Source organism: Stegodyphus dumicola, chromosome 6, assembly GCF_044657685.1.
Source record: "Stegodyphus dumicola isolate Sdum_Otavi_A_Nest chromosome 6, ASM4465768v1".
NCBI lineage: Eukaryota > Metazoa > Arthropoda > Arachnida > Araneae > Eresidae > Stegodyphus > Stegodyphus dumicola.
In genome coordinates this window covers 32,414,642-32,429,021 of record NC_140773.1, presented here as the reverse complement: position 1 = coordinate 32,429,021, position 14,380 = coordinate 32,414,642, and positions in this window count along the sequence as shown.

Here is a 14,380-nt window from a genome sequence, read left to right as displayed (position 1 = left end):
ATGTAATGGAAGAGAAGGCTTGTAGAGATCTGTTTTTGACATGCCTCTAAAAGTAGATGTCATACTCCTTTTGTCTCTTCAATATCAAAAAACTTTCCTTTGAGAGGCAACTTTAGTTTTTGGGAAAGAAAAAAAAATCACAAGAAGACAAATTTGAAAAACATGCAGGACGATTGAGTACACATACTTATTTTTGGAACACAAGCGGTTCTCCGACTGGTTATTGAATAATGAAAAGATGCATTGTCATGCAATACAAAACATTTGGAATACGTTGTCTGACTGAAAACGTAAGATTAAAAGTCATTTGCTTAATTCACAACCATTTACAAGTCAACTACTGGGCAATTGCAGAATCGTTTTGATCCTGAGCTTCTAAGACAAACCTTATATCACTGGATTTAAACACTTCTTTAATCTTCCAAGAACGTTCCTTCTTTAGCTCATATTCCAAGAATATTAAGTGAATACAATTATTGCAAAAGAAAATGAATATTCATTTGCACTACGGCTTGGTAGTTCTGCTTTTTGTGTCTAAGTATACAACAATATTTTAAATATTTACAAATAAAATATTAAATTGGAGATTTAATTGGAGCCTCACCAATTGCCTAGCATTTGAAGATTGTTAAATACTAATTTTTGTTGCTAAGTCTAACCCAGGGTTTTGCATGGTTGGTTTTCGTAGTTTTCTAGGTTCTCTTTACAGAGGTTCTCTAGGAAAGCATCTTAACCAAATAGCTCCCATATTCTTTCTATGTTCAAATAACCAACTAACCTATTTTAAGTGTGATTTCCAAATGAAGTTACTAGCAAAACCCGAATACTCATTAAAAATCATGTAGCTTGCCAATCGGGAGTAACATGAAAGATACGGCGCCAATAATTGAATTGCTGTTACGGTACGCTGTTTCTAAATTTAGATGGTCTTCCTTAATTTAAATAGCCCACCAGCGGCCGAGCGGTAAAGACGCTGAGCACTGGCAGTTCGGTCGGAAGTTCGAATCCCGCGAACGGGCTGGCTGCGTGGGCGTTTTAGTGGTTTTCCCCATGTGTAACGTTGTGTTAAATACAAAAATACAGAATGTTGGGTGTCGTTTATATAATTCTTCTTGCTTGTCCTCAGAATCTGCTGACTTATCCAGCCATTAAGTAGCTGCAGATCATTTCTACATAACCATTGAACTTCCATTAATTCAGTCTCTACATGGTTGTATGTTTATATCATAATTTGACTTTTATAAAAATGATTATTCTAAATCTTATATTTCTATAAAAATATACTGTGCTTTAAAAATATGGATGATAGTATCTGCCGCTCTTTCAGCCACTTCAAAAGCAACAGTTTGTTTAGAAATAAATTATGCAGTTAATGTCATGAAATATTTTCATTAAATTCAAATAAACATTAAATGAAAATTCTCAGTTTTAGACAATTCGATTTAAACGAAGTAAAGTAGCAGACGATAAAACACCGAAGGTAAAAATTTACTCTTAGAAAAACGTACTCTTATTTTTTTTAAAAAAAAGGAAGAAAGAGAGAAATTAAAAAAAAATTGTTAAAAATTTGAATAATATCATCTATAATTTAAAAAATAGATTTTCATATAGTATTAATAAATATTTATTATGCCTTATTGTGGGAAAAAATTTCATATAATTAATTCTCCGTAAAATTTTACTTGAAATTTAAGTTTAAAAATAGCTGTGGCAATTCAGTGTAACAAAAATCCATAGGCCACATTTGGCGTTATTATCGCTCAAAAAAAAAAGATGCCAAATTTCAAAACGCGAAAATATGTAAATTCGTGTATATCTTAGAAAATTTTGAATAAAAAAGTCTAATTTTTTGCAGATATGCTTAAAAATACACCTACTTTATGATGATGGTAAAAATTTTATAGGTTATAATTCAAAAGTTTTTTTGAAAAATTTATAAAAATTATTTAAAAAGAGAAATTTAAAAAATAAAACACAAAAAATGGGTAAATTTTATTTGGAATGAACCTAAATTTCGAAATGTGAGAGAAAAAATAAAAAAAGTTTAGTAAAAAAAGAGATATTAATAAATATTTGCCAAATTCAATTAACATTGAGGAGCTAAAATTTTGAGAGCTAATATTTTAAAAACTACTTGTACGATTTTTACAAAGTTTGGTATTCTGGCATAATTTGAGCCGTAGAATCGAAATATGGAAAAAAATTGGTATGTTATTTCAGAAAAAGTCCGATTTTGTGTCAAAATACCTATGTTAGAATAGTGCTATATATAAATCTAATATATATCCTAAGTCGCGCTTTCGAGACATGAAGAACGCAATTTGAATTTTGTCAATCGGCCCAGTAGATCGGGAGATATAGGACTGTCACATTTTTTTTTTTTTGAGCAGTGTACCATTATTGTACTTTAACAGTCGTTGAATAGAATGGGAGCAGTAAATCTAGCCTTTAAGAAAAAGTTAAAAAAAAGCATTTGTTGGTCATTCCTGTAAACAGGAAGTGGAAGATTGACTTAACAAAGTGGAAACTTTCCGCATAAATGAAATGCAAACTTTGAAAGTAAATAAATCACTAGAAGAATTTTTTAAAATTTGTTGTGAACTTGACTTCTTAAACGAAAAGATTTAAGCCTGAAAATAACAATAAATCGTTGAAGTAATAAAAAATGTATATGTCTCAAGAAAGACAAAAAATAAAAAAATAAAATAATAAAATAAAATAAAATAAATATATAAAAAATCAGAAAGATGTTGGAAATGTTTTCTTAGGATGGTTTCAAATTATTGGAATAAGCAAAATTCTTATTTCTAGAACTCTTTTCATCATAAAAGGTGCAAAATTCGCTAAGACGTCGAGAGAAAATTTTGTATCAACTGATGGTTAGTTCATAAATTGGAAAAAGAAAAATAACTTTGTTCATCGGAAACTGCATGGTGACAAAGAAGAACTTACTGTGATAACTAGATACATGCCTTTTTATTTGAGCTGCTAAATGAATACAAGCTACAAGAAATTTATAATACAGAACAGAGTGGATTGAGTTGAACAGCATTAACATACACACAAAGTGAAGCCATAGATGGTTTTAAGGAACTCAAGGAAAGGGTTACTGCATTAATAAGTGCAATATGGACTTAAGTAATTCATAGAATCGGAAAACTTCGTAGTATGAAAGAAGTCAAGAATTAACCTTTAGCTTACCATAATAAAAATAATTCATGGATAATAAAGTAGTATTTTTACTAATCTTTTTTAAATGAGAGCAAAATTAAAAATTAAGAAATGAATTTACTAATTAGATAATTGTGCAGCATGTACATCTATGATCTCTAACAGTCTCTCTCTTGCAGATAGCCATTTCAGTTTTGAATTATATTTTAATTTCAAAAGGTGGTTATTTGCCATAATCTTACTTTGTGAAGAATAGCTTTTTCTTGAAGAAATAAAATCTCAAAATCCACTGCAGTTAAAAAAAAGAATAAATAGAAAACATGGTTGCGTGAGCATTATGTTTACAAGGAAACAAGTGGTGATGCCTGGATCTGAAGAAATATGCAAAAATTGAAAAATGTGAACTGAATGGCTTTAATGGAAGTGTACCACTTAAAATCACATTTTTACAGATGCCAACCTAAAAATATGAAAAAACATGAGTTTCCATAAGGTTTTCCACTGTGTAGTGGCATCACTTCAAAAGACCTCCAAACTGACTGAAGTTCACTTTATAATGCATGATTCAGGTTATTCAACTATTTATGGTATGATTCTGATATAAAATATACTAGCATTTAGTTAGATATTCTAAATTTTATGTTCTTTGGCATTTTGTACTTTCTTTACACTTTTATACTGAGAAAATCCTGAATAGGTAAGTAAAGCTTTAATTTACAAAAATATTTTTAAATACAAAGAAAATAAAATTAATAATTAATGTACACTCTGCACTAAAGAAAGGGACAGTTCTATATCTGCCGTTATACTGGGCCAGTGGACGAAATTTAACTTGCATTTTCCATGTCTCGGAAGCCAGACATAAGGATACATATTAGCTTATATATAGCATTGGTTTAACATAGGTATTTTGACACAAAAATTGGGCTTTATTTTAAATGACATAACAATTTTTTCCATATTTCAATTCTAAGACTCCAATCATGTGAATGTGCCAAGGTTTGTACAAACTGTATGAGAAGTTTTTAAAAGAGCTCTCAAAATTTTAACCCCTCAATGTTAACAGAATTTGGTATATATTTTTTAGCACATCTTTTTTTCATTAAACTTACTTCATTCCTTCTTTCGAATTTCAAAATTTAGATTCAATTCAAATATCACTTACAGATATTTTCTGATTTATTTTTTAAATTTGTATATTTTAGCAATTTTTATAAATTTTCTGAAAAGCATTTGGAATTATTTACAGCTTAAAAAATTTTTATGATCATCTGAAAGTAGATATACAGTCAAAAGTCGTTAATTCGGACACCCATAATTCGGAATGATCTATAATCCGGACATCAAAACTAAAAACTTTCTGCGCATGCGCCGCGTTGACACATGCGCAGAGGCGTTCACGCGTGCGCGTAAGACCTTTTACGACTGCGCATATGAGTGTGCGCAAGTGCAGAATACGTTTTCGCGTGTGCATTTTATGTATAATGGACGTATAAGCTAAATAATTATCTATTTCAGTTAATGTTGATGATTGCGTTGTTCCTTAATTTTCGAATTGCATCCGGCTTATTATTTTTTGCAGACTGTAAGAGCAATTTTATAAAAGTAAGCTTAAACTTTCGATTATATCAAATAGAATTTCCGATATATATTTGTTAATATGTAAAGGATCTAAAGCGAAAGTATGTTTTGAAATCCAAAATCTGTTTATCATTTTCACGCTGCTCGGCGGCGCGCGCGTAATGAATTGGAAGTTGATTTGTCAGCACTATCCTTATCTTCAGCGCAGATGTTTTTATTTTATTTGGCTTATAATTCCTTACCAAATGTAGTATTTCATCTCGATATGCTTCGTCTTTGATATGATTTAAAACAAGTCCCTCGTCATTATAATTCGCTTCCGATAGCGAAGAAAAGTGACAGAGGTTATTGAAAACAAAAAAATTTCGATTGACAAATTAGTCGGTGTTCTTGACACAGCAATTATAGGACTTGAACGGCGGAACTTTGTAACTGAACAAGAAATTATGTCTGTTTAATAGAATTAAAGAGAAAGTTTTATCACATGAAACGAAGCAAAACTTAAACAACTTACATTGAAAGAAATGTTTAATAAAGTAAACAAATAAATATTAAGCTTTTTCTTTTTGCAAATTTTGATACCCTTTAGATCATAATTGTTCTTTATTTCATAAATTACGGTTTCATATTTTTAATTTTAGAATTTCTGCATGCCATCTTACGAGATTTAAACTGATGATCTATAATCCGGAAAAATCGATAATCCGGAATCGCCGAAGTCCCGACGAGTCCGGATTAACGACTTTTGACTGTATTTCTAAGCATACCTGCAAAAAATAAGAATTTTTTTATTTAAAATTTTCTAAGATACATGTGAATGTACATATTGGTGCGTGTTGAATTTTGGCATCTTTATTTTAAACTTTGCAAATGTGGTTTATGGATCTGAAAATAACAACTATGATTAAAAAATATAATGTATAGAAAACTACTTCAAAGAATGAATGATGCTTCCTTTTATTTCCTGCTCGTGCACAATGTAAAGGAAAGAAAAGTAGGTTAACAAAAATTAAGAATTTTGCCAAGTGAATTATTCTAGATGCAAACTGAAAAAAGTGAGGCAAGCCAAATTTTTTAATTTTACTGTAAGTTTCTCACCAAATTTTGCAAATTATAATATTCAGGAATAACTTGAGTCGTAGAATCAAAATATGGAAAAAAAAAAAAAATCGGTATGTCATTTCAGAAAAAGTCTGATTTTGTATCAAAATACCTATATTAGAATAATCTTATACAGGGTGTACCGTAAATGTTGCAACAAACTTCTTGGGGGAAGTACGGCACAACATAAGGATTAAGATTTGCATAGGAACCCATGCCCAGAAACGTCACTGTACGCCGCCAGGTGGTGCTGTACAGGAGAGTGCTAGTGGAAAGTGAGGATTGCTTCATTCGAGCGGTAACCATCATAGGAAGAGCTTGCAGACAAGTACTTAGTATATGGAATAGCTGAAGGTAATGGACAAGCCGTTGCATGCATTTATTGAGAACGCTTCCCCAACAGATATCAACCACACCACAGTTTGTCTGCCTCAAAATTTGTGCGACTACAGATCATTAAAGAAATGAACTTGTTTTGGACTGGATGTTTGCAGCCATTTGAACAGCTCATTCCTGCATTCATGAATTGGGCATGGTGGACCATTTCCCAGACCGCCCCCCAACTCAACAGATTTATCAAGCCTTGATTTCTTTTTGTGAGAAGCCTCAAAAGTGTTGTATATCATGATCCTGTTATGTCTGAAATAGATCTTGTGGCAAGCCTCACCTGTGCAGCTACTACAATCAAAGAAACTCCAGTGTGCTTGAACATGTTTGGCAATCAATGGTCCGTCTGTTAGGCATGTTTGGCGTGTCTTATGGTGCAAACTTTGAGCATCTGTTGTAACATTCAAGCTGTTGAAACATCATTTGTATTCATGCCCAATAAATTTTAAAATTAATCACTCTCTTGTTTCCTTTCCCATTTTCTACATCTGCTACCACTTACCCCTGACATTTCCGGGTATAGGTTCCTATGCAATTCTTAATCCGTATGATGTGCACTACCTCCCTTAGAAGTATGTTGCAACGTTTACGGTACACCCTGTATGTAAATCCCACACATATCCTACATTGCACTTTCAAGAGATGCCAAATTCAAGTTAAATTTTGTCAGTCAGCCCAGTAGAATGGAAAGTAAGAACTGATATACCTTTTTGTGTGTGTGTGTATTTGAGTGTGTGCACAGTGTTCATGCTGTTATGTATATAACTTAGTAATGTACCACATATTGATGTGAAAAAATTAAATACAAATAATAATTGATTAAACATTAGATGAATTTTCACATAAAATTCTACAAATGTCTACAGTAGATTAAGAAAAGGCAGTTTAATAAAAATTAATAAGAAAAATTATGCCGAAAATCATTATAGTTGGGAGAATAAAATTTGCATAATTTAAGTTTCATTGATTGAATAAATTTCATTTATTGTTGAAAAATAATTTTTTTAGTACTGTTTTCTTTATGACTAGTGGAGACATAGATATAACAGAAATAATTTTTTTTAGTACCAATTTCTTTATGACTAGTGGAGACATAGATATAACAAGGGATTACAATTTACTACTAAACTCCTTAACTAAAGTACGAGAAACTTGCTTGTCTGATTTTCAAATGAAGTTCCAAAGAAAAATCTTTAATGCTGTGATCCTTGATGGCTAGTGAAGACAGATATATCACAAAGAATTACTATATATTACTAACGCTTAAGTTAACAAATAGAATGTTTAGGTTATGTTATTTGAATACGGCTAAACATATGAGAGTTATTTATATGGCTAAACATATGAGAGTTATTTATATAAGGGGAAAGATGCCTACATAGAGAAGGGAATACTGGCTCATACTCACATCACACAAGGGAAGAGCACAAAAGGCAAACAGTCAGCCCACTCTCATCAGTCAATTCAGCATCTCAACATTCAGCTATTTTTGGGGCCAATACAACAATGAAATATTAAAAAAATATATTGTGAAATACATTAAAACTAACCACATGAAATTCATTGGTTGCATTTGCTGAATGAATTCTTTAGCATTTACAATTTTTAACTGTAAACCAAAAGGGAAATAAGACAGTGTAAGGCTCAGGCTTCTATGATCAAACTGTACAGATGATGATTTTCACTAACAACTGAAAAACACTGACCAAATGAAGAGCAGCATAAAAGAAGGTTCTGAGGAAGGCCATGGCTGACTCTAGACTCCTATGCCAACAGAAGGACTACTGCCCTAAACCATGAAAATTTTATGATGGTTCATTAGTGAATAAAATATGGTAAGTAAAACAATCATATCTATTTTATTTACTTTGATGCTATAAAGCAATCAAATTCCCCCTTAATCAAAGCCTAAATCTTCATATTGTAAATTAAATTCCAGTATGCTTTATTTAAATAATACAGCATGTAATATACCTTAATGTACATTTTCTGTGAAAGTAAAATTATATAGAGAGAACTACAAAAACGTTCTACAGAAGCAAAGAAATATAATCCTCTTTTTCTTTTCATACCTGTATAAAATAGTCATTAAGTCAGTTTTTACAATTTGTATAAACTTTCATTTCATCCTTGAGTAAATTTTAGATGAATGAAAAGGTTAATCAAATGTTGTATAAAAATAATGAAAAGATAGCTTAATAATAATAAATATTATTATATTAAATCTAATTTATACCAAGATATATATACATACAATCAAAAATCATTTTTTCTAAGCGAGCCATGTAAATAATACACATAGTATCTTAATTTTTTCCTTTCATCCCCCTTAAAGTATTTCATAAAATGTTTTGGAAGTCCTATCATTCTCTCATAGAGTTTTTAGATGTACTTGTATGAAATTCTAAACATTTAATCAATTAATATAAGTTTATAATACATAATATAAATTATCAATGAATTTGGAAGATAAAATTTCAAGATAACATTTTATTAAACATGGGGGGGAAGCGAAATACAGATAAAAATATGGTACCTCACATCAGACATTAACTCTTCATTGTAGTATGAGTGTATACCCCTCTTATTGGTTTAAATAATTCTTCCTGTTTAATATAACACAGTTTATGAAGTTTTTGAAAAAACAAAAATCAGTTGCTAGATGTGTAAGTACTACACCCACCATAAAAAACAAAAAAACAAACAAAAAAAAAATAGATAACAATTTATATTTGAAAAACATTCTTAAAATTCACAGCATTTTACATATATTTCTTTTAAATGCTCATGGCAAGTTTATTTGCAATATTTTTTGGTAAATCTGTCTTTTTTACTAGTTTCATCAGCTGAAGTCTAGCCTTATTGATTCCAAACAAAACATTTGCTTGCCTTTTAAATTTCACTGGAATGCAGGTGTTGGCAAATGAATTTGCATTTCAATAAATTCTCAACTAAAACTTTTCATGAAAACTTCCTATTTTATTTTATTTAATGTGCATACATTTCTTTCTGAACACTAATGTTTTGTGGTTTATGTACAAATATCAGTTAATAAGTTATCAAATAACTCTCTTTACACATACTATTTGTCACCTTTTTAGAAACATGAACATCTTTGGCAAAAATAATATTTATTCAAAAATGCTCTGAAAATGAACTGAAGTATTTGGACATTTTGAATAAACAGTTTATTTTTAATAAAAAAAAATAAAATAATGAAACATAAACATCCATCAGATACTATCAGATTTTTCATGCCCTTTGGCATGGATTTCACAATGTTAAGTAAAAAATTTTACCATACCTCCGTTAAGAATTGCTTTTAAGAGCTTTTGAAGAAATGTTTTGGTTCCTTATTCTTTTCTCTACTTACTGCACACATGTTCGATAGGATTTAAGCCCTAAGAATATAGTAGAGTTTTGATAACTTTAAGACAGTTGCATAATAATCACAAACGAACATTTAGGGCTGTGTATTTAGGATTGTTACCCTGAAAGAACTTGAATGTATTTTGCATTTCAAGTTTTCTTCCAAGTACTTTTAGATTTAAAAATATTTACTGTATTTATACCAATCCATATTATTTTCTAATAATATGGATTAAATTAAAGAGTAATTTCTTATCCCAGAGGTAATAAGGCATGAGGTTTTTTTGGATTCAATACATTTGGCTTCCATCTCACAGCAGTTTCTCCACCAGACCCAAATATATTTTTGTTTTCTTGTCAACAAAGAATTTCATTCTTAACTACCCATTATATTTTTGCACCCTAATGACGTTTTTAACAGTTCCAGGGTTTACTTTTATTGCAAGCCATTCTTTAAAATCCGCTACAAGTTTTTTTTTTTTTTTTTTAAGCTTTGTTTGATTTTTCATACACTAAATCTCTAATTCCTTCATTTTAGTTTTGAATGTGATCCAGACTTCAGTGCATTTTAAACACATCCATGCAATTTCCATCATTTTAATATGTCAACTATAGTTGAATGCTTTGCATTAAGGATTTTTTGAATATTTTGAATAATTTTATCATTTTTAAATCATAAATAGTTAAATTTCGAGTAGAACCTGTCATTATTTTGGAGCATCTTGTCATATTCATTTCAGATATGAAACTGTTAATATATACTACTAAAAAAATTAATAATTTTTAAATACAAATGATAATGCTCACGATGTGTTTTTATTTAAAACAAAAGAATATGGCAAGAAACATTGCCTTCCAAAACATCTCAACAAAATTTTCAAGTGTCTTAATTTCTGTAAGTTACTGATATTGCAAAGTATATTTTGATGATATTTATTTTGTGACAAGTAAGTCTTAAAATAAAGAAGAAATAAAATATTAGTAAAAATCTATGTAAACAAATTAAAAAAATACAAGGGTCTGAAAAAAAAAAAAACATGAGCCATGGCATTTTTTTCCCCCTCCATATTGTTGTGTTTAAAAATTACCAAAACATGTATAGTAGAAATGTTTAACACTGTCCAGTGGCAAGTATTTCTTGTGATACTGTTTTTAGCTCAAAGGGTGTTAGCCCAGAAGTGCTATTAATTTTGTTTTGGCATTTTAGGTTGAAAATTTTAAATGTACATTTCACTTTTCAAACTGTTGCCACCAATATTATCGCCGTGTGTTATATTTAAAGAATTAAATAATGAAGAATCTGCATAAATGTGTGTATGTTTCTTGCATTGCGATAAAACAACAATTTTGAATAACATAATTCTACACCGAATAGGGGCATCTGGAAGCCCTACCCTAATTTAGAAATTGTTTTAGTATTGATTTCATATTTTTTAATGCTTTAACAAATTTTTGATTAACAAAATCAACAATTTCAAAGCGAGCAATGGCAACACTACACGAGAAAAAAAAAAAAAAAAAAAAACCTCCAGCGCTCGAGACCGTGTATCGGAAATTCTAAAGATATGCTCACTTTAAAATTATTTTGTGATATTGCTGTTGAACTGAATTTTATGGTTTCAGTGTGAAGAACATGATAATTAATACATAAAAGTGACACATAAAACATTAAAAAAGCCTTCTTGAGCGTAATGCAAAATCTGAAAGCTTTCATTTTTTTTTTTTTTTTTTTCAAAATAGCTTTTTCCCAAAACTCTTTGCATTTTGTCTCATATCCGTATATGTTCTACTCTTGAATGACTGTGAGATTTTTTTCTAAATATTTCAACAAAATATAATTCTAAAACATTCTCTTAACAGTGAGTAAAATTAAAAATACAAAGTTCTGAAAATTATTCCCCTTCCATACTAAATAAAGGGTTAACTGTTTTAATTATCAAAAGCATGTCTCACAAAAATAATTCTCAGTATAACAAAGGATTTTTGCATATATTGTAATTTTATTATACAGCAAAATACAATTCATATATATATATTTAAACACTTAAAAATTAATATGCTGATGTTGAAGATAGTTAAATCAGCATTTATTTTTGATAGGTTAATTTTTTTTTAAAAGTATTTAAGGTAAAGTTCTTTATGCTTGCACGCAATATGTTTAGTTAAATGTACCTTTTGTGAAAACCTTGAATTGCAATGATAACAGCTGAACGGACGCTCTCCGGTATGAGTGCGCAGGTGTCTTTTAATGTTACGTCTATCTGCAACATAATGGCAGAATTCACAAGACACAATATGTTTGGTCATTTTCTTATGACATGATTCCAATACAGAAGATAGGACAGATCCAGAGTTGAAATATCCTAAAAAAGTATAAGAAATTTTTATAAACAATTTATAAATAAAATTATTTGGTATTAATGTTGATAAAATCTAAATACAGTAATATCTTTTTTTACCTTATTCCATTACTAACAGGGCTATTGTGCTATTTATGTATTATCATTAAGTCATTTGTTTCACATAAGTAAGTGTATGTTCTAAAGTCTAATGATTTAAAATTTTAACTATACACTAAATATTTTATATCTGGCCTATAAACTTTCTAATAAAAAAGAAAGCTTGAAAAATAATACAGATAAGATGACCAACTATGATTCCAGATGATTTTTGGCATTCTGTAGGTAATATCACTTTGGAGAACATGAATATAGATGATTATCAATATACTGTTTAATTATATACTAAGATACACTAAAGGTCCATTAGCAGCTTAGTGGATCTACTTCAGTGAATGGAATGACTGCATGAAAAATTTCATGGCTTTCACTCCATATATTGAACATGAGACAGTTTCCCTTAGAAAGTTCTTCATAAAGTTTTCTTTTTCTAAGGCAGATAGTTGTCATATGTTTTACCCTATTCAATTAAACAAGAACTCAGAAATAAAAATGACTTTCAGATTAATAGTATTTCTGCCATGAGAGGTTTCACTATATTTTGCACACTTGATATTCAATTTTTAGAGCACATGAATTAGTCCCTTTTATAAGTTTGATTTAAAAGTAATATTAATGCTATGAAGCTCGAATTCATGACAATATACCAGCATGATTAATTTCTTAAATTTATAATATGAGGGGGCTAAATTTACTCTATTTTCTCTAGAACAAAAAGATGAAAACTTTTAACTGTAGCATTAAAGATTAATATATATTTTTCAAAATTAATCAGATGTACTAAATCAACTTAGAATTTAACTTACTTCAATACAAATATAATTTTTAAAGAAATGTGTTTAGATAGATTCTATGAAGTACAAAATGTACTTGAATCATCAAAATCAGTTCATTAATTTTTGTAAGGCTTAATATGTTTTAGTGATTTAAATAATGCACTCTCCTCATTATATCCAAAATTTTATCACTATTTTTAAACACCTATACTTAAAATTTACCATATTATCTTAGATTCTATAATTTTTATTGAAGTAAAATTTTCACATTTCTTAGGCAGATGAATGTTATTTTACAAAAACATAGAATGACAGAATATGTAATCTTAATTTCCTTAACTAATGTCTGTCACTTCCTTTGAATTTCTCCATGAAAGTAGGCAATCCTAGTCTATGGCAATTTAATAATTATTATTAATGAATTCACAGCTTATTTGATAACAACAAAAGTGCTGAAATATACTTGTCCCTAATATTCTAACACTGAAAATATTGCACCAAAAAGGAAGCATCAGACTGAAATGAAGCTTAATACACATAATGCTACACATGAGAGTTTAACTTGATCCCGAAATCAAGACAAAGAAGCATAGTGTGTACAATTAGACAAATACAGTGCAACTCCAATAGCTCGTTGGACTGTCTCCTGCTGCAACACAGTTTGGTATTGAGTTGATTAGATATCTGATGTAGTCTTGAGGCAGATGGGCCAATAAACCTTCAACAGCTACCTCCGAATCCTGTACAAAATGACATGACAACATGTGGCATATCAGTTGATCCCACACATTAAAATATTAGGGACAAGTATGGGGACTGGGCCAACAATGGAGGAGTCTGAATATGACTTTGGAAGGATTCAGCAACTCGAGTTGTATGCGGACATGAATTATCTTGCTGGAAAATTGCCCCTGGAAGACCCTTTAGGAAAGGTCCTATGTGGGATCAAAAAATAATATGAACATAACACTGTCCTGTTAAGGTTCCACTTATCAAAATTAGAGTGATCATCATCAGCTACGGACACACAGACAATTACGTTTGCTGTGCAGGCAGTGTGTTTTGCAACAGCATGAATGGAATTGTATGGTTCATGAGGGCTTCTCCACATTCATATGCTGTGATCAACTTTTCCCCAAATAAGCCAGGATTCATCACTGAACTTTTGGCAATCTATGGCATTCTATGTCACTCTAGCTCGGGACCACTGTAGATCAAGTTGCACATGTTTCGGTTTTAAAAGGCAATTGGATTGCTGATTCACTTTTGCAAGATGCCTGGAAATGGTTTGTTGAACAACTGGCACCCCTATACCTAACTGTATCATGGAACGAGTAACTGTGGGATCCATGAGTGCATGCTGCACAATCCTTTGATCCTCTTCCCTCATCATCTTCCTTGTCCCGCCAGACTCAGTTCTCCACACATGGGTACCATCTTGTGTCCACCGCTCCTAACAATCAGCCTGGCGAGCAACATGCGCCAGGCCGATCGACATACACTTACTTATGTGATCGTTAGCAACTTGAACGCGTC